Here is a 6283-nt window from a genome sequence, read left to right on the forward strand (position 1 = left end):
CAGTACAATAGAATCTCGTTTTCAATGTCACAGAATTCACATTTGAGGTCATAATTCAAGGTCACCCTCAATTTTTAATAACAAACTAAATTGAACTTCTTTCTGAATGGTCAGTATTTTAAACTCGGGCTACTTTTACTTTCTTGTCACCACACCAGCTATACAGAATGATAAGTTGCCATGCCTACTAGGAAATGGCTGCTTCAAATTCAAGTTGCCAAAATTAGACTGTGCAGTTGAGTTGATGCTGCTGCTAACCTATGCTATGGCGGGTTGTGGAGGAAATGCATGCAAATGCAAAAGTGCATGAAAGCAAGCAGCAGCAGAGCTGCTACATTGTCAGTCAGAAGCTGCACAGTGTTCAGAAATAGCATAGTGATGATAGCAATAGAAATAGCAAGAGTGGAAAAAGAAAATGGCTACCTCTTGTCTTAGAGAGAGATGTTACATGATGTTCTGATGTTATGATGTTCTATGATGTTACATGATGTTATGATGTTCTGATGTTATGATGTTCTGATGTTCTGATGTTACATGATGTTATGATGGTATGATGTTACATGATGTTATGATGTTCTGATGTTCTGATGTTCTGATGTTCTGATGTTACATGATGTTCTGATGTTATAATGTTATGATGTTCTGATGTTCTGATGTTCTGATGTTACATGATGTTATGATGTTCTATGATGTTACATGATGTTATGATGTTCTGATGTTCTGATGTTACATGATGTTCTGATGGTATGATGTTACATGATGTTATGATGTTCTGATGTTCTGATGTTCTGATGTTACATGATGTTATGATGGTATGATGTTACATGATGTTACATGATGTTCTGATGTTCTGATGTTCTGATGTTACATGATGTTCTGATGTTATAATGTTATGATGTTCTGATGTTCTGATGTTACATGATGTTATGATGTTCTATGATGTTACATGATGTTATGATGTTCTGATGTTATGATGTTCTGATGTTCTGATGTTACATGATGTTCTGATGGTATGATGTTACATGATGTTATGATGTTATGATGTTCTGATGTTCTGATGTTACATGATGTTCTGATGTTATAATGTTATGATGTTCTGATGTTCTGATGTTCTGATGTTACATGATGTTATGATGTTCTATGATGTTCTGATGTTCTGATGTTCTGATGTTACATGATGTTCTGATGTTATAATGTTATGATGTTCTGATGTTCTGATGTTCTGATGTTATGATGTTCTGATGGTATGATGTTACATGATGTTCTGATGTTATGATGTTCTGATGTTCTGATGTTACATGATGTTCTGATGGTATGATGTTACATGATGTTATGATGTTCTGATGTTCTGATGTTCTGATGTTCTGATGTTACATGATGTTATGATGTTCTGATGGTATGATGTTACATGATGTTATGATGTTATGATGTTCTGATGTTCTGATGTTACATGATGTTATGATGTTCTGATGGTATGATGTTACATGATGTTCTGATGTTCTGATGGTATGATGTTACATGATGTTATGATGTTCTATGATGTTCTGATGTTCTGATGTTACATGATGTTATGATGTTCTGATGGTATGATGTTACATGATGTTATGATGTTCTATGATGTTCTGATGTTCTGATGTTCTGATGTTCTGATGTTACATGATGTTATGATGTTCTGATGTTACATTATGTTCTGATGTTATGATGGTATGATGTTCTGATGTTACATTATGTTCTGATGTTATGATGGTATGATGTTCTGATGTTACATTATGTTCTGATGTTATGATGGTATGATGTTCTGATGTTACATTATGTTCTGATGTTATGATGGTATGATGTTCTGATGTTATGATGGTATGATGTTCTATGCTGTTACATGATGTTCTGATGTTCTGATGTTACATGATGTTATGATGTTCTATGATGTTACATGATGTTCTGATGTTCTGATGGTATGATGGTATGATGTTATGTTATGATGTTCTGATGTTCTGATGGTATGATGTTCTGTGTTATGATGTTCTGATGTTCTGATGTTCTGATGTTACATGATGTTACACGATGTTCTGATGTTCTGATGTTCTGATGTTCTGATGTTCTGATGTTACATGATGTTATGATGTTCTATGATGTTATGATGTGATGTTCTGATGTTCTGGTGTTCTGATGTTCTGGGGCCGGTTGCACCAACTGGTCTTACACTGGTCTTAAGCTAAGTTGGTCGTAACTTTACGACCTAACAGCTACGCCGGTTGCACCAAGACGACTTAAGCCTTATTTTCACTAAGACCAGGCGTAACTCCTACGCCTCGTCAGGAGGAGGCGTAGAGCCTGCCTGTAACAGAGATCTCCGTGGAGACCTTTTTGACCGTCATCGTCGTAACACCGCCAGTTCGCCGTCTTTGAAAGCACGACGTTAGATTATAACTAACTAGTTAACCTAACCCGCCTTCCAAAATGTTGCCGTTCGTTTTTTAGAAGTTAATACATAGAATTGGGAACGTTACATTCAATTTCATTCAGACTGACTCTGTCTGTTCAATAGCCGCCATTTTTCCCCCAGAGCGAGGGAGGATGGGAGGAGGGAGGGTGTTTTACAGTAGTGGCTGAGAGAGCGTAGTGGCACAGTGCTCCAAGCAGGTCGCGAGGCACATTTTTTGCAACATCATCCAATCAGGGTGCATTCCCTGGCAATTCACATGGACGCGCATTGCTACGACCAGCATAGTTAAGACCAGACATAAGCCGTGTTGGTGCAACAGGCGTCAGTCCATGGTCTTAACTAAGACCGACGTAGGAGTTACGACCAGGCATAGTTAAGACCAGTTGGTGCAACCGGCCCCTGATGTTCTGCATGAAATTAGCTTGATATGTGAAGGTGAACAAGTCCGGAAGTCATTATTGTTGTGGATCCACAAGTGAGGCAAGCTGGGGAGGGAAATGCAAGCAGACATGGCAACTTAGAGAGCCTTATAGTTACAGTCTGCACCAGCCTGAGACTTGACCTGGTGTTGTGGTCCTTATTTGGGTGTGGTAGCCCAATGGTTAGAGAAGCGAGCTTGTGACCGGAAGGTCCTCGGTTCAATCCCCGGGACCGGCAGGATAAATCTGGGTGGGGAAAGTGAAAAGGCAGGGCTTGCCCCTCCCTCATTACCACCACTGAGGTGCCCTTGAGCAAGGCCCTTATCCCCAACTGCTCCAGTGGACCTGATCAGTGGCCAACAGATCAGACTGTGGTTGTACTGGTCAGCTTCCAGGTATGAATGTGTGTGTGTGAATGTGAACAGGGCACTCCTGAAAAAGAGAGCATTGCTCTCAGTGAGACTCCTCCTGTATAAATAAAGGTAAAAAAAAGTCTGCACCAGCCTGAGACTTGACCTGGTGTTGTGGCCAAACACTCTGCACTCAGCCTGTTTACTTTGTAGAAATCAAATCACTTTGCTGTGGGAAAACACAATACGTCCGGATATGAAGGAAAGACGATGAGACACACTGAAGCAACTCGGGCTGAAGTCAAAGGGAAGCCAAGGAGCAGTCAGTCAGAAACAACACCTTCTGATGTCCTGCAAAGTACAGAGATCCATGGCATTGTCATTATGAGACAATACCATGGCTAACTTAATACCATGGCTTAATTTATGGATACAATTTGGTTTGTGAACTGCTAACAGGGCCATATAGAGCCATGATACTCACCTATCCCTGTGTGTAGGGTTTGGTGGGACAGTTCCATTTCTGAACTGCTGAATGGGCTGTTTCAAATCAGCATGGTCAGCCTCTCCACTCACTGGCCTATTCCTGTTGAGATCAATGGTGATCAGTGTTGGGCAAGTTACTTTCAAAATGTAATACTACATATTACTACTTACTTTCATTTGAAACTAATAAGTTACTTTAAAATATTAATGTCTGAGTAACTCATTACTTTTACACTACTTTTGCATTGCTTTCACCAAAATAACAGCAGTAGGAGAATGACATTGCCGCCCTGGAACATCCAGAAAAAGAATTAAACCGTCTTGAAGTTAGTGTACTGTAAAGAGTCCAAAATTCTAAATGTTATCCTTTTCCTTTGTTATTGTCATATATAGTGGTTATTTGTACAAAAACACACAATTTGATTAGGAAATGATTGTATCTTTATTCAAATATGTGCTTTGATTAAAAAAAACAAAAAACAAAAAAGCAACTCAATTTGTAACTTGTGTTATTACTTGACAAAGCAACTGGTATAATATTACTGAAATCCTATTGGTAATAAGTTATATTACTGAGTTACTGCTAAAAGTAATATTACATGTAATATGTTACTTTTGTAATGAGTTACCCCCAACACTGAGTGTGATGTTGTGGACTACAGCACCAGCCAAGAAACAGATTATGTCACTCTCATTTTAGCTATCTTACACTGACTTCCACATACATTTTGAATCTATCTCTCTATCTATCTCTCTATCTATCTCTATCTATCTATCTATCTCTCTATCTATCTATCTCTCTATATATCCCTCTATCTATTTCTCTATCTCTCTATCTATCTATCTCTCTCTCACTCTCTCTATCTATCTATCTATCTATCTATCTATCTATCTATCTCTCTATCTATCGATCAATCGATCGCTGAAGACTATGTACTCCCAAAAAATCGTGTGTATTTTCAATCAAATCCATGCATGGGCGTTGTCATTTTATTGTGGCTCCAGAACAAATTTAATTTTTGGTGCAATCTTTGCTATCTGATATATAAATTATATAAAAAGGGAAATGTGGAGATTTCTGGATAAAGCAATTTTTCCCAACTATATGTTTAGGTGCAACTAATAACCTATTGTTAATGAGTTTGTGGGAGGCCAATAAGGTTTCTGAAATGAGCTATGGGTATTGCATGAGTATGCATTATCTGTCTGACCCAGGCATGTCCAAAGTCCGGCCCGGGAGCCAATTGCAGCCCGCAGACCGATTTTAAGTGGCCCTCGGCTTGTCTCTCAAAATAGACTATATGTGGCCCTCCACACAGTACTGGTTAATCAAGCAAGTTCAATTTGTATTTCTTCAGTTCACCTAAGGAGGACAGCACTATCATACAATTTAGCCCGAAGTAGGAACAGCACAGGCAGAACTCATGTGTTCAGATGGTAAACAAAATACTTAGAGTACATTTGTATGTGATTTGTTATTTACATTTTTTATAACCCATATGATGCGAGAAGCAGCTGCCCCCCCCCCTGGTCTGACCTATATTTAAACCTACATTTTCAGTGGAAATGTGACATTAATGACATGCAAATTGATCAACTTTGCGATGGCATGTAGCCTACATTATCCAGAAAGTATATTATATTTATTGTCTTTGCTTTGATTTCTTCAAAAGACAAAATACTTGCAGCTTTGCGTGAAGTCAGACCAATGTGATGAATGAATAGCACAAGTGGATGCTTGAGGGGCAACTAGGGGCCAGATATGCCATTGGGTCTGACTCTGCTCTGGACATCATACCTGCTGCTCTGCTCTGGACATCATTGGCTCTGCTCTGGACATCATTGGCTCTGCTCTGGTCTGCTCTGGACATCATTGGGTCTGCTCTGGTCTGCTCTGGACATCATTGGGTCTGCTCTGGTCTGCTCTGGACATCATTGGGTCTGCTCTGGACATCATACCGAGGTCAAATTAGACATTTTTCCACTCATCTGACTGTATTGCATTGTGTTTATAATAAATCTAAACCATTGAATGGGGCTTGCATTGTGTTATACTATAACACATATCAGTCATAGTATAGGGAGGGTGTGTGCCTGTGTCTGTGTCTGTGTGTCTGTGTGTGTGTGTGTGTGTGTGTGTGTGTGTGTGTGTGTGTGTGTGTGTGTGTGTGTGTGTGTGTGTGTGAGAGAGAGAGAGAGCGAGAAAGAGAGAGAGAGAGAGAGAGAGAGAGAGAGGGAGAGAGAGAGAGAGAGAGAGAGCCTCAGCCTTCTTTGGTGCATCCATAACCCACATATCCAGCCCTACACACAGACACATTCAGACAGAGAGCACTGGTTGGTTGATTACAGCTCTTTGACTTGAAATGTAAACCCACCCATCCTCTTGTTGACAGATTGATATAGCTAATTCCTCCCGCAAGGGGCCGCTGTTGCACTGGATGAGGTCCCCCTGCCCGAGTCTGGGTTGAAGACACTAGACTGTGTGTGTGTATGCGTGTGTGTGTGTGTGTGTGGTGTGGATTGTATCCAGAGAAAATCACCAGGAGACAGACTGAGACAGTTTTTGACCGTACCAAAATGTGTGT

The 6283-nt window shown here is 39.9% G+C and overlaps 1 protein-coding gene across 1 annotated transcript in view; it reads left to right on the forward strand.

The window, feature by feature from the left end:
* Positions 1 to 6243: 6243 nt before the first annotated feature.
* The window catches only part of rapgef1b (Rap guanine nucleotide exchange factor (GEF) 1b), a 90095-nt gene continuing 90055 nt past the window's right edge, over positions 6244 to 6283 (forward strand). The window contains exon 1 of the mRNA XM_083657511.1: positions 6244 to 6283. This exon is cut by the window's right edge and continues 194 nt beyond it. The gene's annotated coding sequence lies outside the window, so the exon portion shown is untranslated.

Source organism: Poromitra crassiceps, assembly GCF_964638095.1.
Source record: "Poromitra crassiceps genome assembly, chromosome: 21".
Classification (NCBI taxonomy): Eukaryota; Metazoa; Chordata; class Actinopteri; order Beryciformes; family Melamphaidae; genus Poromitra; species Poromitra crassiceps.